Raw genomic sequence first — 26432 nt, 5'->3', positions numbered from 1 at the left:
AGAAAAAGTAGGATTCATGAGATGAGATCCAAGGGGTGAAGATAAATCAAGTAGTGTGAACACAATAAAAAGAAATAATATATTATAAAATATCTCCTTTTAATTGCTATAAGTTGCGGGCTGATGACAAGCAAAATTGAACCTAAACAATATTAAAAACGTTCGGCCTCCTCACTTTGGTTTGGTCGAGACTTAACTTTTTTTCTCTTCCCCTCGGAATTGCTACAATTCAATTCTTAGAAATAAGAGAGAAAGATCTGAAACACCACGTTTCAAATCTAAGTGAGATCAAGAATCGTTGCCCACTCATTAGTCTTATCTTTCTCGAAGATTACGTTTCGGAAGACTATGGTGTCATCAACACGACGAAAAGGAATCCGAGAGTTTCAGAGTCATCCCGAAGGTCTCTGATCGTGAGGAGTCTTTTATAGATTGAAGACAAATTGTGAATGCTTGAAGGTTCGGTTCGTGAGCCCAAATTTGTAAGTCTTCTGAACTTGTCATTAAATTTTCTCGGTTACTTGAGATATTGCGTTTGCTCTCATTAAATAACGTAAATCTAGATCTTGTTTAATTAATAATCATGTTTTAATTAGCTTATGATAGCGTAATTAATTTTTTCCGCATTTAAATGATTGTTTGAGGTGCAATAATCACCAAGCACAAACCTGCATGCGGCTTAGCGAAACTATTCCCTCCAAACTACAATATATATATATATATATATATATATATATATATATATATATATATTACAAAAAATTGGCTACGTAAGCCACCTAAACTATATGAATTGTAAATTAGCCAACCTTTGGTAAATACTTTGTAAATAACCAACTTGCATACGTGTTAGCTTATTAACTACCTTTTTTTACATGTTTGACTGAGTTAAATAAGTCTTTTACTAATCTGTTAATAAGTTAACTTGGCTATTTACAAGAAATTAACCAAATGTGGACTATATCACAATTCACTATAATCGTGTGGCTATATAACTAAATAACCTCTTTTTTTTAACCAGATGGATAGAAAACTTAACCCAAAATGACTAATTCATCAATGTTACTAAAAAACTACCCGTATTGTGGACTACCACAAATAACACACCTAAAACTAGATTGAATCATAATACAATAATGAACTAACTATCAAACCAGAATCTAAAAACTAAATTAAACTAAAAACTAAACAACAGCTCCTCACCCAAACTTTGCCCGAACTCCCTTCACCCACGAGATTACCCAGGCACCTCTCGGAGCCTCATCACAAACGACTGCATCACCCCGGTCGGAGAGAAAACTAGTATGTCAGAACGGCTATAAAGACGACGACAAAAGACTACCAACTGAGGCAAAGACGACACTAGGACTGACGACTTGATTGAAGCAAAACTTCATGTCCACGCCATTTCGCTCTCAGATCTCCACTGGAGACAGACCTCCCAAACACGATGCCAACGATGCTACCACGATCTCTGTTGTAGACCGCCTGGATCGGAGAAGTGACACCTGGACCAGAGACCAGCCCAGATGCCACACAACGCGCCATTCTAGGCTCAGATGTCAAATTTGAGCCTGATCACAATCCTTCAAAAAGGATCGCCTTCCAGATCTGCGGCTCGTCGGGACTCCAGTGAAGCGTCAGTCGGTGCGTCATGGCGGAGACAAATGAGGTGAAGAAAACCTCCAGAAAAACTCACATCACGAAGGCACGACAAAGGAGCCGGAAAGGAACAATCCACGCAAACAACGCCTTCACACCCCCCCCCCCCCCCCCCCCCCAAAATCGGAGTGGTGTAAATGTCGTCCGGGGCTCGAGGGGGAAAAACAAATTAGGTTTTCTTTTTAGATATAGAATTATGTGATGAAATATAGCATATTACTATTATAGAATATTGTTCTTCGATGTACAATTATTTTTTAACCTTGTTAATAAATTTTTCTTCGAATTCGTTATAGTGTCATAATTTAACTATTAGCTAAGAGCAAAATCATTGATCCAAACCAATTATAAGGTTAAGAAATTCATAAAGAAAGAAAAAAATGGGTTTTACAACATCCTTTCCTTAGAAATTTAAGTCAAATAAAAAGTTATGGATAACGTTCATGTCAAATCCTTATTGTGTCTCTCATGTACTTTGGTGAGTAAAATCTCATGCCTACGCAAAACTTTAACTTCGCATTTCAAAATTTGGATATATATACCTCCTTATAAGTCTCTAATTTGTATTTATGACCTTTGGTCTTCAATCTTGACTTGTTGACATACAAAACATCTCAACACACATGAGACCACATCATTCATCATTCTCGTCTAGGTGGATGGAGAACTTTAAATAAAGGGCATAGAGTACTTCCTCATGAAGTCTAGAATCATTATGAACAATCACTTTCATTTTGAAGAGTAACACTATTGCATAAACAAGCTTTAGAAGTAATAAGAATTTTGGAAGCAACATGTCGCTTCTAAATAAATCACCAAGATATTAAAGATCCGGTCTTCCAAAATTGAAATTTTTAAAAGGTTTGCTGCCTTTTAGAAGCGCCAAGTCGTTTCTGAACGGTGTGTTTTGCCTGCTTCTTATTCAACCTATGTTTTAGAAGCGGCTTTAGAAGTGACTTGTAGCTTCTAAAACCTAGGTCTGACTTGATTAATTAAATAAGTTTTCTTATATTTCTCCTCATTAAAATTTGTACGAGATTTACACAACCTCTCTCTCTCTCTCTCTCTCTCTCTCTTATTCCTCATCCGCCTCTTCTCTAGTGATTTTGACCTCCGGCGACCATATAAATGTGAGTCTTTCTCTTTTTTTTTTCTCTCACTTGTGCACTTTTTCTCTCTGTTTCTCATTAGCTCCGGCGAACGAACCTCCCTTGCCGAGTCCTGACATTGCAAGAGTTTTCGAAGATGTGCGTCCAACCCCACCTCAAGGTAACTCCAACCACCTATCTTTATTTCTCTCTGACCTTTTTCTTTCTTAATCTCTCTAACCTTCTCTCCTACTCTCTCTGGCCGATCCTCCTTGCCTCGCTCCTTCACTGACAGACCGCCGGAGATGTTTACGAATTTGGAGCGCACCAATCGCAAGCGACCACCTTGCCTCGATTTCAAGGCATCAACGCTCAAACGTGAGCCATGACGGGATTGTTCGGGAGCTTGCCGAGGACGGTCAAAGATAGACCAAGTACAAGTTTGGTGATTTTGTAATTTTTATTTTTCTATCTTAGTCTTCGCGCTCGCTCAAAACACTTCAAGCACCGCTTCCTTCCAGCCATCTCTGCTGTCTCACTACCTAGACTTCGTTGCCTTTCGATCGTCGCCTTGTCTCGCAGCCTCACCTCGTTCAAGGCTAATTTTTTTTTTTTTTTGATATTTGGTTAATTAGTTAATTTCATTAGTCATATAGATGTTTGGTTAAATAATTAGATAATTTAGTTAGATTAACGACTTTATGAGCAACATGTTGCTTCTAAAATTCTTCTTGCAAAATGAAGGCAAATTTTTAGAAGCGACATATCACTTCTAAAACTCAAATACCTGCGAAATGGAAGAGGTTCTAGAAGCTAGGTGGAAGCAAGATGTCACTTCTAAAATTAGAATCGACAAAGAAGAGTGTGCTCTAAAGATTCCCTTACACGAGCGCTATCGTTTGGTGGTGGAGGTGTACGTACTTCACCTTCAGACGGTTTGGTAGAAAATGGCCCCCTAAATAAGGAGAAAAGAGAGAAGAACATAGATAAAATGTGGAGTATATCATAAATGAAACTAATGGTTTTTACTCCATATGGCAGAATTAAAAAACTTCACTACAAATAAAAGCTGTGTTAATGAAACTTAAGCAATGTGCATGACGATACGTAAAGCGATAAAATTATCAATCTCTTAAAGTGTGCTTGATCTTTGAGAAGCCTTTGGATATCTAAACACACACGAGAAACGACAAATAAAATCTACAAACAACTTCAAAGAAAGCGTGTATCAGATAATTTGTGTGTGGGAATAAGTGAATTAAATGACTAAAAATCAATTTTCTTAGTGAAATGGCTACCTAGAGGGTGGGAGAGAAATTATTATGAATACAATTGTTTTTTTTTTTTTGTGCGTGTTTCATTCATAGGTTTGAAAACTATATATAGTTATGAGCAATTTTCTCAGTTAGGCCAAGCGTCGGTCATGACCCCTTCACTTGAGTTAGTTGACCCTAGGCAGGCCTCCTAGTCAGGCCATCCACGGGTCTTACTCCCTCCATAGATGGATCCTGGACTAGGACTTAGGGTTTAAGCTAGGCCTTAGTGATGCGGCCCAAACCCAGGAGGAGGCCCGATCCACCGATGAGCAGGCCCTGACGTTCCTAGAGCGTTTGGACAGGTGTTCACGCAGCTCACGCAGGCCCTAACTTCGGCGAGCCATAACTTTTGACTCGGGAGTCGGAATTGGGCGTACCATATATCAAATCAAAGCTCTCGACGATATCTACGCTAGGACGGGCATAGCATGTCCCGATTCGACTTTTAGGCCCAAAAAACACTGTTTCGAGCACTTTCGGGCCTTTTTAAGTTTTATGTCGTTTTTTCGCGTTTTGGTCGTTTTCTTTCGTTAGGATTTTTCGTTCGGTATTTATACTTTCTCTTTTTCGGATGTAAGGAGTTTTGGGAGCCGAAATTATCAAACACTTTTGTTCCCAAACTCGAGTTTTAGTAAAACTTCGATTTTGATGCCCAAAGCCTGGTATTCGTGAGTGTGTCAACAGGTTTCGGAGGATCTTGACTGGTATTCGCGAGCAAATCAACAGTCGAGGTTTTAATCTATTGCTTCCTTGCATCAGTTGGTATCAGAGCTGAATCGATCATGCCGCCGCGACGTGGACAGCAACACCAGCAGCGCGTGGAGGAGGTTTACGATCGCGACAACGACAACCAGTTGGAGCAGAGGATTGGTCGGATTGTGGACCAGAGGATGGAGCACATGATGGAGCAGCTGACTCAACGGATGACGACCCTTTTGGGAAACCAGGATCGGGGACGTGCTCCGGTGGGTACCACTGACGATGAGTCCACGACGGAGGAGGACGAGTACTACGAGGAGATTCCCCAACCTCGGCGCAGACTTCAGCGATGCCGCGACGGCGATGATAGGCGGTGGGAGTCTGGGATGCGTACCGAGATTCCGGAGTTTCACGGCAGCCTGCAAGCAGAGGAATTTCTCGACTGGCTAGCTACGGTTGAGGAGATACTAGAGTTCAAGGGAGTCCCGGAGGACAGACGAGTTGCGCTGGTGGCCACGAGACTCCGAGGTCGCGCAACCGCGTGGTGGCAGCAACTGAAACTAACTCGGAATAGGGCCGGCAAGACGAAAATCAATTCTTGGGAGAAGATGAAGAAGCACCTCTGTTCTGCGTTCCTACCCTACAACTACCAGCGGCTGATGTACCAGCGACTGCAGAATCTGAAGCAGGGTCTTCGCACCGTCGACGAGTACACGACATAATTTTATCAACTGCTGGCGAGGAACGAGGTAATGGCACGCTACATCGATGGCCTGAAGCTCCAGATCCAGGAGATGGTGAACATGTTCGACCCGATTTCTGTCTCGGCAGCCCATCAGAGAGCGTTGATGGTGGAGAAGCAATCGCGACGCACTAACAGTATCGGTTCAAGCACCCCGTTCAATGGTGCTCGACCAGGTGTTGGCGGGGTCAGCGCTTCTCGCGGAGGAATCACCGACAGCAAGCCCGGGGGAAACTGTTGGAATCGATCTAGGGTTTAAGAAAATAATTAACGCTTCGGTAAGCGGCGGAATTTTAAAAAATTTCTTTTACAAGTAAAAACGGTTTTTACTAACCTAGACAAAAGAGCAAGTACATGTAATTAAAAACTATTATAAGCTAAGAAGTTTACTAACCTTTCTTGAAGCTTGATCTTTGAAGAAGCTTTTGGAAAGTTTGCAACGCTCGTCTCCCCTCGCAGCACGTCTCTCTTTCTTTCCTCGGCACCTCGAGCAACCACGAAAGTTTCTATCACTAAATCACTCGAAAAGAAGGAATCAGTGAGTGGGCACTTTTAAACACTACGACTTAAGAACGAGTCTCGAAGTCGCAGAGCTAAACACTAGGTCGAGTGAGGACCTAGGTGCCAAGACAAGAAAAAATCGAAAATAAACTAGAGAGAGAGAGAGGATTTTCGGCCACAAGTTCTAGAGAGAGAGTCTCTCAAATCTCTTAAACTTGGATGAATGAATTGTGAGGAAATGAGGCTCCTATTTATAGGAGAGGTCTCACCTTCTATAAGGTAGTTTCCTCTTCTATAGAATATCACATATTCATGAGCCAATTACCTCTTTTCCCACTTGAGATGCTCGGCCAACATAGGCTTCAATAAGCCTTGGATTTGTTTCCTATTTTGTTCCAAGCCTTGCTTTGTCTCTCTCTTGGCCGAAGTTATGCTTTCCTTCTAGAGGAAATTTGTTTCCTCTTTTTCTTTTGGCAAGTATCTTGATACATTTATGCACAAAATAAACTCTCTTTCCTTGGGTATTATGGGCGCCTATTCTCATCTAGAAGGAGCTTCTAGAAGCTTCTTCATTTGTTCATGACAACATGAGAAAAGCCCATTAAGAATTTTCAATAAAATTCTTATGAAATGAAATTAATTCACAAGGCCCAATAATCAAGTTATGGCCGAGTGACATTAAGTCATCAAATGAACTTGTCAAAAAATTTATTGACATTCATTTCATCATATGTCTCAAAAGACAAAAATACCCTTTTGACTATTTTCGTTCTTGTTTTGACTTAGCTTCCAGTTTAACTATTCCTATCGATGTGATTCGTGACAGTGACCTCATGGACCCAAATGAACAAAGCTTGAGCTAAACACTTGGACTCAAAAGTTCACAAACCTTTTCCAAGTTTAGCTTAATGCCAACTGACTCCACTAAAGAGCTGACACTGAAAATCTCTCGGTTCAAATGAATTTATTTTCTACTCAAGAATTCGACCTAATTATGATGAACGGATCCACTGAATATTATCTATGTTTACCCTTCATGAATGTCATCAGCTAGTCGGGATTTACTAAATTACCATTTTACCCTTCTAGCTGTTATTTCCTCAACTCCTTTGTCGCTTGTGAATAAGTTAGAAACAATGTATTGACGAGGAGCTAACAAGTCACATTGTTTCATCCAAAAGAGTCAGGACTCAATTTGGACACTGGCCAGTTCATTTATTCACACTCCAAGGAACAAAGCATGAGGTGACATACATTGCATTTCAGCAATCTTGTACATGAATTCCATATCTATGAGAACTTCACAAAGTTACTCATGACATACTTTCAACTTAGTACTTCACCAATAGGCCTTGTTCGGAATCACATAGTGAGTCCGAACTTTGACTTTCTCAAATGAGAATACTAATGTGTGAAATGGCATGTCTCATTTTAGGATTAAGGTAAGCATGATGCAATTCATACATAGTGACTTCGAGACACAAGAGGTAAAATGGTTTGTTCTTATATTGTCTCTAGAAGTGCACTGGTAAATTCAGTACCTTCGGAAGATACCTAGAAGAACTATAGAGTCCCAAACTCTCAATGCCTCATAACCAGACATCATAGATTCTTCTAACAATCATACTGAGGTCAATAGTCCTTTGACCCTAAGATTGCGAATATATCGTTTTAAGCAAACTACGAAGAGTTTGTTCATGCAAATCTACATTTGTCTCTTCGTAAGTTGTTAAGTTTGTTTATGGACTAAAAGACTAAGGTTTTATCATAAAGCTTCAAACAAAGAAAGAATGAATGAACGTTTCAACTTTATTAATGAATGAATAGGCAATTACAAGCAAGAGTCTTCATGAGACTTTATTACATCAAATGTACAAAATAAAGACTACAACTCTTCTTGTGGGCACCATTGACAACAGAAACACCTTCACAAGGGGAGCAACCACTAGCACTATAAAGTGCTTCGCGCGTGGTGAGGAGGGACACCGTCAGTCTGACTGCAAGAAGGTAGGCAAGAGAGTCCTACTCGCAGACGGTGACAGCGACGATGTAGACTTCCACGAGCAGCCTGTGTATGATGAAGCTGAAGTCGACGAGGAGATCGTAGAAGGTGATGTGGGAATGGCGCTGGTGGTACGCAGGTCCTGTTTGACGCCAAAGGCACCTGAAGACGATTGGCTGAGGACCGACATCTTCCAGCCGACGTGCACCATTCTCGGCAAGGTGTGCCGATTCGTGATTGACGCCGGCAGTTGCGAGAACATCGTGTCAGAGGAAGCAGTGCAGAAGCAGAATCTCAAGACAGAATTACATCCCAAGCCGTACAAGCTAGACTGGTTGAAGCGGGGGGGGGGGTGAGGTAACCGTCTCGAAACGCGCACTAATCTCGTTCTCGGTTGGTACGAAGTACAGGGATTCTGTGTGGTGCGATGTTGTAGCCATGGATGCTTGCCACCTGCTCCTTGGCAGACCTTGGCAGTTCGACAGGACGGTCACTCACAACGGTCGAGCGAACTCTTACAGTTTCGTGTTTGAAGGAGTAAAGATTGTGCTAATCCCCAGTAAGCCTGCGGATAAAGTGCCATCTACCCCGGCAAACCTATTGACGCTGGCTCAGTTCGACGAGGAGATGCAAGAGTCCGACATCGTCTACGTCCTGATTGGAAAGGAGGTCGACGCGCTCGCCGCCATCCCCGATGCCATCGCTCCATTGGTCACGGAGTTTCAGGATGTCTTCCCCGACGAGCTACCTGACGGATTACCACCACTTCGCGACATCCAGCATCACATCGATCTGGAACCAGGGGCGGCCCTACCTCACCGTCCACATTACCGGATGAGTCCAAGCGAACACGAGGAGTTGCGCAGGCAGGTGGAGGAGTTGTTGGCCAAAGGTCATATCCGGGAAAGCATGAGCCCTTGTGCGGTTCCAGCCCTATTGACGCCGAAGAAAGACGGTTCCTGGCGTATGTGCGTGGATAGCAGGGCTGTCAACAAAATCATTGTTCGCTACCGATTCCCCATTCCCCGGCTAGATGATTTGCTCGATCAGATCAGTGGTGCTACCGTTTTCTCACGCCTGGACCCACGGGTTGAAATCTCGCGCGAGATGGAGGTATCTCGCGCGAGTTCTCGTTTCTCGCAGAGGCGCGAGAGCGAGATGTATATATCTCGCGAGTTGTAAAAATCTCACAATTTCTCGCTCTAATCTCGCGCATCTCGCGGCTTGTCAGAGGAAAAAAAAAATTTAACTGCGTTTTTGGGCCTGTCACTAGCCCAATTGACTTAACAAATATAGTCAAATTTTTTGAAGTAAGTATACCCTACACACTCAAGCTATTTATAGCTGTTTCATTATTAAAATGTACAATTTATTTTCGATGTGGGATTTTTTTGCACTGTGTGATAGACTGCCACACAATTCTTGTACACACATGCGTTTCATGTTTCTAATACAAAAGTTACTTGCTTTTTTTTTCCTTGTCAAACATGGAGTTCCTTATATAATTAAACTTTAAAAACATATATTATATATATATATATATATATATATATATATATATATATACACATCTGGCAAATAACTTTGTATATATGCTTTTCTTAAAAACATCCGGCAAATAACTTTGTATATATGCTTTTCTTAACTTTGTATACATCCGGCAAATATATATATATATATATATATATATATATATATATATATATGCATGCTTTTCTTAAAAACATATATATATATATATATATCTATATATATATATATATATATATATATACATCCTGCAAATTTCTTTTCCTACAATTGTCATTTAATTTTTTTTTTATCATTATTAAGAAAAAAAAGGTAAATGTATGTTTTATTTTATGTAATTAATTTAATTTTGGATTTGTATTATAATAATACATAGTGTAAATAGAAACACTTTTTTTTACTTATAACTGAATTTTGTTTTATGTGTTCGATACTCTAAGATTTTAAATTTATATTTAAGAAATACCTCTATGTATAAAAAATTTATGTTTAAATTTTCTATGTATGCATGAAAATTAAAAAGTATTTTTTTTAAGTTTATTTATTGTTCAAATACCCCGCGGAATACCTTTCTTTTTGCGGTATACCCCACGAAATGCGGTTTACCATGCGGTACGAGATACCCCGAACGTTCATCAAATACCGCGGAATACCACGGTACGAGACGAGATACCCCCAAAATTAGAAGTGCGGTACGGTCGCGAGATGCGAGATTTCAATCCTTGCCTGGACCTGAAGAGCGGCTACTATCAGATTCGGATGAGACCCGGAGATGAGTGGAAGACAGCGTTCAAGACACGTGAGGGGCTGTATGAGTGGCTAGTGATGCCATTCGGCTTGTCCAACGCTCCTAGCACGTTCATGCGAGTTATGAACCAATTTCTGTGGCCTTTCATCGGCAAGTTTGTCGTTGTTTACTTCGATGACATTCTGATCTACAGCGCCGACCACGACACTCATCTCCAACATGTGCGGGAGGTCCTGACCGTGCTCCGTCGTGAACAATTCTACGCCGCCATGAAGAAGTGCGTTTTCATGACCCCGAAAGTGTTATTTTTGGGTTATGTCGTCTCCGGCGAAGGCTTACAGGTGGATGAAGCCAAGGTCGAAGCGGTGCAACAGTGGCCCAGACCAACGACCATTACCGAGGTACGAAGCTTTCACGGTCTTGCATCCTTCTACAGGCGTTTCATTTCCCATTTCAGTGGCATCATGGCGCCAATCACGGATTGCATGAGGGGGAGCAATTTTGAGTGGACAGAGGAAGCAGACGCGGCTTTCGAACTGATCAAGGAGCGTCTCACCACCGCCCCGATTTTAGTATTGCCGGATTTTTCACAACCATTCGAGCTGCACATGGATGCTTCGAAGGTAGGAATCGGAGCTGTGTTAAGTCAAAAAGGGAGACCTGTCGCGTTCTATAGCGAGAAGATCTCGGGTGCCCGGCGCAACTACAGCACCTACGACGTCGAATTTTATGCGGTGGTGCAAGCTGTTAAGCATTGGCGGCATTATCTCTTTCACAGGGAGTTCGTCCTGTTCACCGACCACGACTCTCTGCGTCATCTACACTGTCAAGATAAGGTGTCATCACGACACGCAAGGTGGGTTGCTTACCTAGAAGGATTCACCTTCGTGGTGAAACACAAGGCTGGAATCACCAACCGCGTCGCTGATGCCTTAAGTCGGAGGAGCAGCCTATTGGTCACCATGAGGGTCGAGCTTTGTGTTCCCGATTGTAGTCTGTGGCTGCAGATTATAAAGGAACTCCACGGCGAGGGGCATGTTGGGAGAGACCGAACCCTTCAGCTTGTCAAGTCCTCTTACTTCTGGCCTGGCATGCGCAGAGAGGTAGAGAAGTTCGTGCAGAGGTGTCGAATCTGCCAGCTGTCGAAGGGAGCAGCAACGAATGCCGGCCTTTATATGCCCCTACCCATTCCATCGCGACCATGGGTGGATATCAGCATGGATTTTGTCCTGGGCTTACCTCGTACTCAGCGGGGAAACGACTCCATCTTTGTTGTGGTGGATCGCTTCTCCAAGATGGCGCACTTTATCCCATGTAAGAAGACCACAGATGTTGTTAACGTGGCTCAGCTATTCTTTCGAGACGTGTACCGTCTACACGGCCTGCCTACCTCTATTGTTTCTGATCGCGACACCAGGTTCCTCAGTCACTTCTGGCGCAGCCTGTGGAAGATGGTGAACACCTAGCTCAACTTTAGTAGTGCCTATCATCCTCAAACTGATGGGCAGACCGAAGTTGTTAACCGCTCTCTTGGCAACTTGCTTTGATGTCTTGTTGGTGATCACGTCAAGAGCTGGGATCAGAAATTGAGTCAAGCCGAGTTCGCCCACAACCATGCCACCAACCGAAGTACAGGTTTCAGCCCGTTCCAGGTCGTCTACTCCGCGCAACCTCGAGGACCGCTTGATCTCATGTCACTGCCGAGCACAACCAAAGTCCATGGTAAAGCCGCTGATTTTGTCACGAGCCTCCTTGATGTGCACAAAACCGTCCACGACAACCTGTCTACAGCCAATGCCCGCTACAAGCAACATGCCGATCAACACCGACGCCACGTGGAGTTCGATGTGGGTGACTTCGTGTGGGCCGTGCTTACCAAGGAACGTTTTTCAACCGGCGACTACAACAAGCTAGCGGCCAAGAAGATCGGTCCCGTCGAGATCATCGAGAAGATCAACTCCAACGCTTACCGCCTCAAGCTGCCGAGCCACCTCCGCACCGCTGATGTGTTCAACGTCAAGCACCTCATTCCCTTCCATGGCGACTCTTCCGACGATGATGTGGCAAGCAATTCGAGGACGAATTCTCTCTACCCCGGAGGGAATGATGTGGCCCAAACCGAGGAGGAGGCCCGATCCACCGATGAGCAGGCCCTGACATTCCTAGAGCGTTTGGACAGGTGTTCACGCAGCTCACGCAGGCCCTAACTTCGGCGGGCCATAACTTTAGACTCGGGAGTCGGAATTGGGCGTACCATATATCAAATCGAAGCTCTCGACGATATCTACGCTAGGACGGGCATAGCATGTCCCGATTCGACTTTTAGGCCCAAAAAACACTGTTTCGAGCACTTTCGGGCCTTTATAAGTTTTATGTCGTTTTTTCGCGTTTTGGTCGTTTTCTTTCGTTAGGGTTTTTCGTTCGGTATTTATACTTTCTCTTTTTCGGATGTAAGGAGTTTTGGGAGCCGAAATTATCAAACACTTTTGTTCCCAAACTCGAGTTTCAGTAAAACTTCGATTTTGATGCCCAAAGCCTGGTATTCGTGAGTGTCTCAACAGGTTTCGGAGGATGTTGATTGGTATTCGCGAGCGAATCAACAGTCGAGGTTTTATTCTATAGCTTCCCTGCATCACTTAGCGTCTGTCTCTCCATGCCGAGCGTGATCGTCCTGTCAGATGCGGCTCGGCGTTTTGTGTGATGTATTTATATCAAGCCCAGGTCCATCTCATATTTCATGCCATAACATATATACATTGTACTATAATCATATATATGACGTTTTTTATTGTAAAAAACAAAAAAACGAATCAACCCAATGTTGTTAAATTAATTTGTGACATTTTTGTTCGAGTATTTCATACTTTTCATCATGTGTAATAGACATTCAAATGAACTTTGATATTTAATCGCAAATTAAATTATAAAGATAACATTTAAACATCAACCGTGAAAGATTTTTATGAGACTTAATTTGACATATATTTGATATTTTGAAAACGTAGTGTATGATGAATTCCACATTTGACTACAGCCCAAAAAATATGGATTATATTTTCCTAAAAAAGTATTATATAATAATAATCAACAAATAAAAAAAACTATGATATGAATATATGTTGTAGCGAAAGAAAGAAGCAAGAAGAACAAATGGGTAAAGTGAAAAATTTACAAACAACTGTAAAAAGATAATACTACGACATATTTTGAAATATGTGTTATGAGATCATTTTCCATATGCACAGTAAAGGTTAACCTAAAAATTGAGGGAAAGAGGCCCATCAGGCCCGGCCCAAAAATAGATAAGACGTGGTGAAAAAGCATGTCCGAAAGGAAAGTTGGAGCAAAGCGAAACGAATGACAGGGCCGTCCTTGCAATTAGACCTCCTCTCGACAACGTCGTCCTTCCGATATATAGGACCTTCCCTCGACAGTCCTTCCAACACGACCTCCCATCGACATGACCTCTCCTCAACAAGACCGTCCTTTCAACATGACCTCCCCTCGACGGGACCATCCCTCCGAATGGACTTCCCCTTGATAGGACCGGCCCTCCAACAGGACCTCCCATCGACGACACCGTCCCTCCAACGGGACCTTCACTAGACGGGAGTTCTTCTCGACAGGACCGTCCCTCCAACAGGACCCCTTCCCCTCGATGACACCGTCACTCCAATAGGACCTCCTTTTGACGAGACTTCCCCTTCAACAAGACCTCCTGTCGACAGGGCCTCCCCCTCAATAGGGCCTCTCTTTGAGACGACCTTCTCTCGACAGGACCTCCCTTCAACGAGACGTCCCCTTCAACAAGACCTTCCGTCAACAGGGCCTCCCCTCAACATGACCTCCATTCGAAAGGACCTCCCTTCGACGGGACCTCTCTACGCAAATGACGGGACTGCCCCTGACTCTCGTCACTTCACTATAAATACTTCTAACCTCGCCATTAAGAGGAAAGTTTTCTCTCAATTTAACAAAACTTCACCTCTCTCTCACCTCACATATTCTCTCTCTATAATTCTTAAGGGAGAACAAATGCCCCTCACCTCACACAACACTTGGACTAATGTTGAGCGTAAGAGCGCGTGCCGGAGGAAAACCCTTCGCGCCCCTCTAGCTCACTATTTTCTCTTTTTTTTTTGTGACGAGCCGTCGAAAACCTATTTCCTAAACGGAAAAGGCAGCAAACTTGGAGTTTCTTCATCGTTTGACCATTGTAGGATCATAGTATCCGACTTTAGATCGAACCGCGGTCGGCTCTAAGTGTTGATTCATTTTTTGGCATGAACAATGTATTATATAACAAATTTTGAAATATGTATTATATATAACATATTTTGAAAAATATGTGTAATATATATATATAAGAGATCAACACTATTAAAAAGAGGCGTAGTAATAGAAAATATCCGGTTTTTGTGAACAATCCTATATACGTACTAGTAAATTTTTTTATGTTGGATGTACATAAAAGGCCGGGATAAAAGATAGGTATATTGATAAGGAAAAGACAAAGGGAAAAGAGTGTCAGTCTCCAATATATATAACAAGATAGTAAGATATGAAATAGATAATACTTCTCTTCGGAGACACCCTATAAAACTGAAATAGGTAATTATTTTAGTTGAATCTGAAAAGAAACAAAGCCTGATTATGGGTCTTAACAATCAGGAAATACATAACCACTGAATCATAGAAATCGAAACAACAATATCCATGTACAATAATTGTAATTGAGTTCTGGAAAATATCCATGTGCAATAAAAACAAGGGAAAAGAAAAGAATAGCAGAAAGAACTGAAATTAGTTCCAAAGGATAGATAACCAGTTCACGATCATATGATAATAAAACCAACCTTAAGAAAAAAAAAAAAAAAACAAGGTTCAGTGACCTTAGAAGTTGTTTGGGAATAGCTCTGGCAGACTTGCGAAGATAGTGTCCATTTGACATTCATTATCGTCGATGATCACTATAGTTTGATCATTGTAGTCGTTGCTAAGCTTGGCATCCACTTTATTTGCCGTCTCTGAAGCTTGAGTTTCATTACTAGCCACATTGGTTTCGTCCATAATTTTATCAGCCACATTCACAGCCACGTCATCGACGTTGACAGAAATCTGTACCCTAGCTGGGTCACTGATTGCATCATCAGCGTAATCATCATCAGCAGCAGCGATAATATTGGCCCTTCTTATAGGGCAAATTTGTTCCGAAATTGTTTGTTCACTAATGCTTTTGGATTCCTCCAGTATGGCTTCTTCATTTCCTGGGCATTGGATTCAGAAGATGCATAATCAGAACGTCGTGTATAGATGTACCTAAGTAGCTTCAAAACCCACTATATTTTACAAGCATAAACTTGTGATATTGAGAGAAAGTGCAACCCATATTTTTACCTTTTGGCACATTATCTCCGGAGGAATTAATGACGACAGAATTTCTAGCCTTAGCCAGAAGTTGTTCAGATTCTCCGGCTGTAATGGTGACCCGGTTTGATAGTGCTTCGACCAAAGGCTCATTGCTGACATTTTTGTTCTTCTTGCTCCTCTTTGATGGTAAAGCCTTCTCTTTGGAGCTAGTCTTCCTTGGTTTTCTTTCTGAGCTCCTTTTCCCTTTTTTCCCAGCCTATATGAACATATCACCAAGTGTGAGTTGACAGTGAGAACCCTATATGGCTATGAAGTCCAAGATATATGTTTGATAAGTAACCTATACAGAAAGACAATTAGGGGTATCAGAATTGCTAACCTCAGTCAAAATTATTTGCTCAGCTTCTTCACTTGCATTGTTGTTCTTGTCATTTGTGTTATTGGGGTTCCTCTTTCTCTTCTTCGATGATGACACATTTTCTTCCGAGTTGGTCTTTCCGGGATCTCCTTCCCAGCTCTCACTGCATCTCGCTCCTTCAGCTTCAACCTTTTTGAGCGCATTAATGATATTAGTAAAACATTTACAGATTAAGAAAACAATAAGAAATGTGTAATTAGGGATGTAAGCATTGCTAACCCCAGCCAACTGTTGCTCAGATTCTTCAGCTGTGTTGTCGTCCTTCTTTGTCCTCTTCGATGATGACGCATTTCCTTCCGACTTAGGCTTCCTTCCTTTCCGTTTTCCTCGAACCTATATCAACATATTATATGAATTTAATTAGTGGCAAGATACACACATACAAATTGAGAATCTGAAAACCCTAGCTATGGAGTTCGAGAGGTGTTTAGATGGAAAACAAAACAAATATATATATATATATATATATATAGAGAGAGAGAGAGAGAGAGAGAGAGAGAGAGAGAGAGAGAACGTGCATGACTGTCCTGGATTGGATTCTAATTAACTGAACATGATCGATATATCAGGCAATTGTATTTGAATGTACAAGAAAATTTTCAACACCAAATTAATAACAGAATTAGTTACAAGTGATTACTACATGGCACACTGATAGGCTTCACTGTGCACAGCAAATTGCAATTTACTATTGTATTAGAAGAAATTTAGTTTAAAATATAAACTCATTTTGTACTCGTTCTTAAAAGTAATAATTGAATTAAGTTCATTTTTATCATATTATAAATGTAACATCGTGTTGAGTATTACGAAACTTACCTGTGATTTTAGTTTGAAGCCTTGGATTTCTTCATAAATCAGAAACTTTACCATCGAAACATATGAACGGATCAGCACACCTGATTGTATATGTTTATAGGTCTGCATAAACACACACCACTTTTCATCAAAATTTGACAAATTTATTTGTTACATATATCATGGGTACATAATGAACACACAATTAAAAATCCGCTAAAGCTTCAGCAGCGAAAGAATAGTCTTATATCCACTGATAATTTGTACTTTTGCTGCTATTGTTCAGAAGAAAATGAGCATATACAGAAGAAAAGAAGCCAAAAAATGTAGAAAACTCTTCGTATTGATCATATACACACAATTCCATCACATGAATAAAATCCATTAGAGTTAATGCTGTATTTATTCTTCTAATGTCTATTCAAGACACATATATCTATCAAGTTTATAAAATATAAATAGATTGTATTATTCAGTAAGCGACTTTTGAATTTAAATTCTTAAGAATAGAAATCCAAATAACTAAAAAAGAAAATTGCGTGGTTATAAGAATTTTCCAACGCCACACTCATAGCATGAAACACACAGGTCATCAATTGATATGCACTCATTTTAAAATGTATATGTATATATATATATATATATATATATATATATATATATATATATATATACACACACGAATAGACATAATAAGCATGGAAATTATTGTTATTTTTTTATCTCGTCAATTGTGTTTTAATCCAGCACAAAAATGTACTGCCTAGTCATGAGATCCCTTATTTTGTTGTGGTTTTTCTTAACGCACAATTGCAGTTTTAACAAACCCTGATAGTATATAAGTAAGTAACAAACCCAAATATAAAAGAGGTGTATCTATGACTGTTGTGATTTGGGCTTAAAGTATTCATCAAAGATATGTTCAATAAAAAAGTATAGATCAAAACAAAATGAGTTTACATATTTCAAATATCTGTCCCAAATTAAAGCCTACCTTTAAATTAAATATTTCGATTCAGAATCCAGGTGGTTTCAAGAAGGGAAACGATACCATAAACAAACACGGTATTAATTTATTTTTTTGTAGGGACAATATCGTAGTAATCTAGATGTAGCACTGTGCGTCAATCAGAATAAAAATTCTATATTATGAGAAACTTTATATATATATGTATATATATATATATATATATGTATGTTACCGGATCCGAGCGAACTTCGCCAGGTCTTTGTGTTCTTTTTCCACTCCAACCTTTGAGCCTCTCAGCAAAAGTAAATCTGCGCTTGTAATTCCCTCCATTGATATTTCCCTTCCATTCCGGTACTGGTAGCTGTGTATGCACACACACATATATACATCATTCATACACAAAACTTGGATATAATTCATAAATCTATTATAACTATCAAAACCCATATATCACCTTGTCGATATCCACGTCGGGGAAATCATTCGGTAGAGCAATCGAGGCATTGCTTACCGACACTATAATTTTGGCCGTGTTTCGTTTGGCCCTTTCTCTCTTTACGGATTCACCGGATTTCTTTCTCTTTCTCTGCGAAACCAAAAATACATGCATGTATATATATATACACAGACATTACAACATATGAATAATGGTCATTAATTTTTTATTTACAAAGCGGTATTATAAAAATTAAGATATATAATACGGTATCAACCGGTGCAACAGCATTTTTTGGAAGCACCCTTTTCAACTTTATAGTTGTTGTTGTTTCTCCAGACCACTTATAGTTCTGAAAAACAAAACAAAATCGAAATAAATCAGAACATTAGTACAATAAAAATGTAGTAAGTTGTTTAGAATTAAATCTCGTATTTTTTTTCGGTCTTGTGCAACGAAGTAAGAAATACGTACTCTGACGATATCTCTCATATTTTCGCATATATATTCGTGGAGCTCAGCCTCTTGTTTCTTCTCCGGTTCTATCGAAGCGGTAGTGGCGAAATAAGGCCAAAATGGTCTTTTCGGTACTCTGGGTAGATTATTCCTCGGGATGTACGGCACGATTTCACATCCCTTCACACTAGATTCACTGTTATGTAGTTGTGACATTTTCGTCACCCTAGATAATTGCAGCCCTAATTCTAATTTCTTTTCTCAAGATATAAATATATGTATGAGAGAGAGAGAGAGAGAGAGACTCAGTGATGTAAGTGGCGATGTACACTCGAAGAGAAGACCTAATTTTTAGGGGGAGATGATTTTCGCCGACAAGAAGAGAGCTGATGTGTAAATGAATACACTGTTTTATATATATAGGGAAAGAGACCCTAGTTTTAAGATTTTTCTAGTGCATGTATTTTATAATAATTATGTTATTTCATAAAAAAAAATGTTGAAAAGAATTTAAAAGGGAATAAAATTCAGTCCCAGATTATTTATTTGTCGGACCTTTTTAATATAGGTTTGGATAAAAATAAACTTTTTGTTAAATAGTCCACTGATCAAAATTAAATAGGCATAAATTCAGTCCCAGCTTCTCAATTTGTCGGAACTAAAAAAATTGGGTTTAGATAAAAAGAAAATTTGGTTAAATAGTCATCTCAAATATAATGAGCCCCGAATTAATCAGAGCTTAATTATCCTTGGTAATTACACCATATATACCCTTTTTGTTTGTTTCTAATATTTGTTTAAAAATGAAAAATACTAGTTATTTGAAACTAATTAGTTTCAAACTAATTAATTATAACTAATAAATGAAATAGCCAAAATTTAAATATATTTTTTTTATTAAAGTTGACAAGTTTTTCATTCTTAACCAAAATAGCTAAACACTAGTACAATTGATAGCATCAGGTGCGACAAAAGTCGCACCTGAAAGTATCATCAGGTGCGACTTTAGATGCGACAAAGTCGCATCTGAAAGTGCGCACCTGATGATATTAGGTGCGACTAGTCGCACCTGAAAGTCATCACTATCAGGTGCGACATTTTAGGTGCGACAAGTCGCACCAAACGTCGCACCTAAATATCCCTCAAAATAAGAAATTAAAGCATGAATTATAGTATCAGATGCGACTAGTCGCATCTGATACTTTCGCGGGAAGAGTATCAGATGCGACTAGTCGCATCTGATAGTAATTCCCCGCGAAATATTTGGCGGGTGTTAGTACAATCAGATGCGACTAGTCGCATCTGATACTCTTCCCGCGAAAGTATCAGATGCGACTAGTCGCATCTGATTGTCTGTAGTTATTTTTTTTAAAATGCTGATTCTAATAGAATCAGCCATTTAAATATATAAAAATTATAATTTAAAAAATTAATTAAATAATTTTTTTGTTAAATTAAATAAATAATTTGAATAATATTAATTAGAATAAGTATATAAATAATAATATTAAATTCATAAAATTTGATAATTTACATTCAATAAATTAAAAAAATTACAATTTATTCTTTTTGTTTCCCTTTTTCATTCGAAGTCTGCCAATTCTGGAATGCACGGCCTCCTCTTCCGCCAGATCTTGCTCGTGCGCCTTGGCGGCCTGATGCGCTGTCGCTCGAACGATGTCGCTGAAATTCTACCGAACCTGGCGTCTGATCAGCATTTGGCATGGAAGCGGATGGCGGCGTCTGAACATTCGGCATTGAAGCGGATGCCGGCGTCTGAACATTCGGCATTGAAGCTGATGGCGGCGTCGTCCCAGGGTGCATCATCGCGGGGGATGTCTGCATGGGAGACGGATGCTGCTGTGTGTAGGCAAAGAACTGTCGCTGAAACGCCTCCATCTGAGCTTGTTGTGCGGCCAACGCTGCTTGTAGCTCGCTAATCACTGGATCTGGAACGCGCGTCGATGAAGAACCTGATGACGAGCTCTCGTCCTAAGCCTGAGCCAAGAGATACGAGGATCTCGGGATCGAGGGACCTATCCCGACATACCAATCTCGACGTTGCCCGAGAACAGTATCCATCGCGTACTGCTCCGCCTGGTCTAAGTCAAACATTTGGCCTGACTCCGCTGCTTGTCGCTGCATATCCTCGACTTGAGTCATAATTCGCGCCTTCAAACATATGTTAAAAAAATTATTAAGATTATCGAAACTTGATTATTAAGTAATTAACACAACTAACTTACAAATGCTTGTTGCGCCCAAGCTGTCGTCCAATTGCCTTGATCGTCTTGATGTTTTTTCTCCCACGTGTTTAACGCCGAGGCCAAAGTCCCATCTTCCCTACTCTGCAGTTCTTATGAAAATATGAGTAATGTATTTATTGCAAAAAAAAAATTACAAAATTAGAATAAACTTACGTTCAAATGTCGATGAGCCAAAAAAGAAATCGACCCTTGTGTGGACTTCATTTTCTTGTTCTTGGAATTGTCTCTGTTGCGAGTAGACTTTTTCTACCATATTAAATTGCGTTATAATTCGATTTCATAGAAGATAACATAATTTTTAGAATTATACATTACCTTCCAATCGTCAGTTGCGAACTCCTCTATCACCTTCTCCCAATCGTATTTTTGATATCCTTTTGGGATTTCTTTCTTGGCGACATTCATTTGCCCACAACATTTTCCTAAGAAAGTCCCTGATAATCTAGACTTTTGGTTGCGCCTCATACGCTTTGCATCGCGAATGATAGTCTGGTCAATATGATGACGATAGCAATCCGCCGGAAGCAGCTCATCAGTCTCATCATCCTTGTACACGAAAGTGTACTCGGAATGAAGTGCGCTCAGAATATTGCCCAACATCTGGGGCGTCACTTCGTTCCAATCACGAAGTGTGACCGGGATATGGACTTTCACCAAAGCGCCGACGCGGTTGTTGAATACTCCTACCGTTTTTATTGTTTTTCTTACGTCCTGGTAGAAAGTTTGGTTGATTGGGTCGTACCTAACAACTTTCGCACCGGGTACCCCATGCGCTGCTTTTGCCGAAGTAGACCCGGTTGTTGGTCCCCTTGTTTTCTTAGGACCTTGGGAACCCGGTGTCTCTAGCGGAGACTCATCTCCACCTGCTCCTGAACGGTGTAGTGGAGACTCATCTCCACCTGTTCCACCTGCATCTGACATCCTGTAAGATGTGAACAATATTAATAAATAAATATTAGTTTTCTGTTTAAAAAAAAAAACGTGGACGGCACCACGGATTTTATTATTAACAAACCTCACATATGGCGGAGGAAAACCGAGGTTACATTATATAGTAAATAAACATACAAAAAAGATATTAATCATTCATCATCATCTATGCCTATAATGTTATTATCATCTTCTATATCGACATCAACATATTCTCCCTAAAAAACGACATGTCTCTCATTTTCATCATCGTCAATGACAGTCACTAACTCAGCTTCATCGATTTCGTGTCGATGATTCAAACGCTCGATGTTTGACAACTCTATAGTCAATGGGATCGAGGCTGAGTTGGAGGGGTCAACTTCAGGAATGTCCCAAATCCCTCGATGATTGCATTCCTGGACGATTTCCCAGTCGCCGCCTTTAATAAGATCTTCGATGTAAAAAACTTGTTTCACTTGAGTCGCGAGTACGTACGGCTCCTCTTTAAACCACTGTTTCGCAGTATAAGCACTCGTTTCTCCAGTAGTCTTATCGGTGTGCACTAGTCGGTTTGCATGATACTTGTCACCGTACCAAGAACGACAAAGAAGAAAACTCTTTGCATCCAGGGTACAATTCTGCTTCCAACTCGGCGAAGAGGTCTTCCACTTGCTCCTCTGCACGCACCTCGCTCTGGGTCGGCTCCGTAGCATCGTCGAAATCCTCGTGATCCCTGATATCCTCCACAGCACCGTGCAATCCTCCTATTCCTCTCTGATCTGTTCCTCCGATGGAATCTTCTTCATGACGAAGTACGACACGCTCGAGCTCGCCGTGATGATACCATTTTGTGTAGCCTGGGGTAAACCCCTTGTTCAGCAAATGATTCCTGACAACCCCGATGTCGTGCCATCTCACGTTGTTGCAAGGTTTGCAAGGACACCGATATTTGCCAATTTCGTTAGGGAATCTTCTTGCAGCGCGAATAAACTCGTTAACACCGGTTTTGTACTGCAATGTCACCCGATTATTCTCCGTGATCCAATCTCTACTTGGATTGGACATTTCGCTGAATGAGAGCGAGAAATGAAAGTTTGGAAGAGTTATTGATAAAGGACGACGGAGATCAAAATGAAAGAGAGATTATGAATTCTATGTTATTTTGAGCTCGGATTGAATAAGTTGGGAGGTTTTAAACTAATTAATTCGAAACTCTACCGAAATTTCGACAGAGTTTCCCCTATTATACTGACAAACCAAAAACCTGCAAAATTATTTAAAAACATACACAAACCATCCAGAACTATCCTATAAATTAGCTCAGCCCTAAACCGAACCTCCGTGGTTCGATCACAACATTTATAAATGAAAAATCGAAATAAACAAAATATCACAAACTATCAAACATGTCACAAACTATCAAAGCATGTCACAAAACTATTTTTCTTATTTAAATTACAATTTAATTACATGTTAAATCAACTACGCAAACTTATCACAAATTAATTAACTAATTATAAACTAAGCAACATAAATGTAATTATTAAACTAATTACAATTTCTAGGTAATAATTTACTTACAATTAATCTAAATTAATTAAAAGCAAAAAATTTAAAAATGTCACAAACTATATTTCAAAACATGTCAAAAAATAACTAAAACTTAATTTTAACCTAATATAAACTAATCACATTATTAAACTTAATTATCAAAATCAAACTTATTTTAACCATATATCATATTAATACTAACTAATTTACAATCAATTATCAAAATTAATTATCAAATTACTAAACATGTTAAATTAATTATCAAATTAATACTAATTAAGTTACACATTATTATTAACTTACATACTTCACATTAATTAACTAACCTAACATATTATATATATACACTAACCTAACATATTATATATATACACTAACCTAACTAACTAATATATACACTAATATATATATACACTAACCTAGGACGGCCGGCCGGGGACTCGGGGACAGCGGCTCGGAGGCTGGGACTCGGGGACAGAGGCTCGGTGTGGCTGGGACTCGGAGGCAGCGGGGTCGGGGCTGAGCGCACGGTGAGGTCCGGAGGCACGAGACGACGGCTGTGAGTTTAAACCGAGTTAGAGAGAGCGAGGCAGAGAGGGAGCGAGGCAGAGAGGGAGTGAGAGAGAGAAATACCGAGTGAGAGATAGAGTCGGTGGTGACTCGGAGGCAGCGGGGCCGGGGCTGAGCGCACGGCGAGGTCCGGAGGCACGAGACGACGTACGGCTGTGAGTTTAAACCGAGCTGTGAGAGAGCGAGGCAGAGAGGGAGCGAGGAAGAGAGGGAGTGAGAGAGAGAAATACCGAGTGAGAGAGAGAGGCAGTGGTGACTGGCGAGCTCCGGTGGCCGGATGAGGCGGAGGTCCGGTGGCCGGGTACGGGTACGTGGCGTGGTGGTCGGCGAAGGAAGAGGCCGAGAAGAGAGGGACGGAGGAGATGGAGCAGCGACAGCGGCGGAGCTCGGTGTGGCTGGGACTCGGAGGCAGCGGAACTTGAGACTCGGCGGCGCAGCTCGGTGTGGCTGGGACTCGGCAGAGCTCGGTGTGGTGGTCCGGTGGTGGTCGGCGAAGTGTTCTTAGGCGAAGGAATAGTCGGAGAAGAGAGGGACGGAGGAGATGGATGTGGGCTAATGAGTTTACAACCGGAGAAGAAGAGAAGTTCGCAGGGAGAGAGAGAGCGTTTTTTTTTTAACAGAGTTTGAGCGGCTGGAGAAGAAAGGATCGCGACCTGGGTTTTTAAACAAAACCCTAATAATCAGGTGCGACAGAATCGTACCTGATAATACTATCAGATGCGACTAGTCGCATCTGATGAGTTATCAGGTGCGACTAGTCGCACCTGATTATAAAAATAAAAAATAAAAATTTCATTCGCCACGTCAGACTAATGAAATAAAAGAGGGGGAGATGAGGCCCGCTCAAAAATTTCAAACTATCTGATGCGACATAGTCGCACCTGAAAGTTTCAACATATTTTCAGGTGCGACTAGTCGCATCGGATTGTCAAAATCAAAAGACAATTTGAGTGAATTTTTTCGGCTTCTGAAAGACTATCAGATGCGACTAGTCGCACGTGAAAGTCATTTAGATGCGACTTTTAGGTGCGACTAGTCGCATCTGATAGTCTTGCGCATCAGAAAATCAATTTTGTAGTAGTGAAAATTTGACATTGTCTAAAAAGGGAAAATGACGTATGAAATTAAGTTTAGTCAGAGACAAAAGACACGATGTCGCACACAATATTTTACACTACTACAAATAAGCCTTTCTGGTGCGGAGGGACATTAGGTGCGACTTGTCGCACCTAATTGGGCATCAGGTGCGACTTGTCGCACCCAAAGGGCTCCAGAAAAGAATTTCGCTGATTTTAAGTGGTATTGGGTGCGACTAGTCGCACCCAATAGTTTTGAAAACTTTCAGGTGCGACTAGTCGCACCTGAAAGTCTAAAAAATTAGCCGCTCAACTTCTCCCCCTCATTTTTTTCATTTGTCTTACGTGAAATTAATTTTTAGATTTTTTTTTTACTATCGGGTGCGACTAGTCGCACCTATTTGAGTATCAGGTGCGACTTGTCGCACCTGATTACTTTACTAGGGTTAGTTTATAAACTCAGCTTCATCTTCTTCATCTTCTTCACTTCTTCACAGCCTCTCTCTCTCAAACTCCGACTCTCCCTCCCTCTCTCCCTCCCTCTGCGAGCCACCACCATATATCTCACTCCCTCTCTCTTTTCCGAGCCACTACCATCTCCCTCTCATATTCGCCGTCGCCGTGGTCCACTCTTCTCCTCCGCCGCCAGGAACCCAAACCAAGCGAACAACACACGAACCAGGAACCCGAGAAGAGAGAGGATTCGACGCGCCATCACCAGCCGTGACCCATCCTCCACCGCGCGCTTCAGGCCGAGGAAAAGAGACGTCGCCGGGAGTCGCGAGGACGCCGGAGCAAGAGCGACCACCGAGGAAGGAGCGAGTGGTTGCTGGAGAATCTAATTCCACGAAAATAAGGTGAGGAAGTCTCTTTCTCGGATGGATTTTCGAGCTAGGGTATATAGCTCATAATTTGGGGATTTTGATTCCGGGATGATTTCTAAGCAATTGATTGTGTTTAGTTGATCTTTGGACCCGATTATTGATGTTGAGGACTTGAAATTGGTGATTGGTTTCGGATTTCTTGGTTGTGGTTTGAATTTGGCCGAATTTTTTAAGAAGAAAAACTGTATGAACTGCCTCTGTAAATCGACGTGGACAGACCGATATGATCTGAGTTCTTATTTTTGGATATTTTTCATAGATAGTAGACTGTATGAGCTTTATAAAATGACCAAGAACATGCAAATCCATTGAGTATTGAATGAGTTATGAATTTCCAAAGTTTGTGTTTTGCAGCAGTAAAACGGGATTTCCAGAATTGTAACAGTGAATTACGGGCTGTTTTTGAGATAGCTATTCTTATCGTATATACGCTTGT

The 26432-nt window shown here is 40.9% G+C and overlaps 2 long non-coding RNA genes across 2 annotated transcripts; both read right to left on the bottom strand.

Annotated features, from left to right (window-relative positions):
* Nucleotides 1–15783: 15783 nt before the first annotated feature.
* On the bottom strand, nucleotides 15784–16403 carry LOC149379194 (uncharacterized). The gene is made up of 3 exons (XR_016294135.1): nucleotides 16296–16403; nucleotides 16038–16205; nucleotides 15784–15914 (listed from the first exon to the last, which is right to left on the bottom strand). It is a non-coding gene; the product is annotated as an uncharacterized LOC149379194 (long non-coding RNA).
* Nucleotides 16404–21010: 4607 nt separating this feature from the next.
* Nucleotides 21011–21359, bottom strand: LOC149379193 (uncharacterized). Its single transcript, XR_016294114.1, has 3 exons — nucleotides 21319–21359; nucleotides 21157–21249; nucleotides 21011–21084 (listed from the first exon to the last, which is right to left on the bottom strand). It is a non-coding gene; the product is annotated as an uncharacterized LOC149379193 (long non-coding RNA).
* Nucleotides 21360–26432: the final 5073 nt, after the last annotated feature.

Source organism: Urtica dioica, chromosome 12 (assembly GCF_054948205.1).
Source record: "Urtica dioica subsp. dioica isolate 48M chromosome 12, U.dioica_male_clone48M_v1_H2, whole genome shotgun sequence".
NCBI classification, from domain to species: domain Eukaryota; kingdom Viridiplantae; phylum Streptophyta; class Magnoliopsida; order Rosales; family Urticaceae; genus Urtica; species Urtica dioica.
The sequence above is the reverse complement of the archived record's forward strand: the minus strand, read 5'-3'. Positions and strand labels throughout refer to the sequence as shown.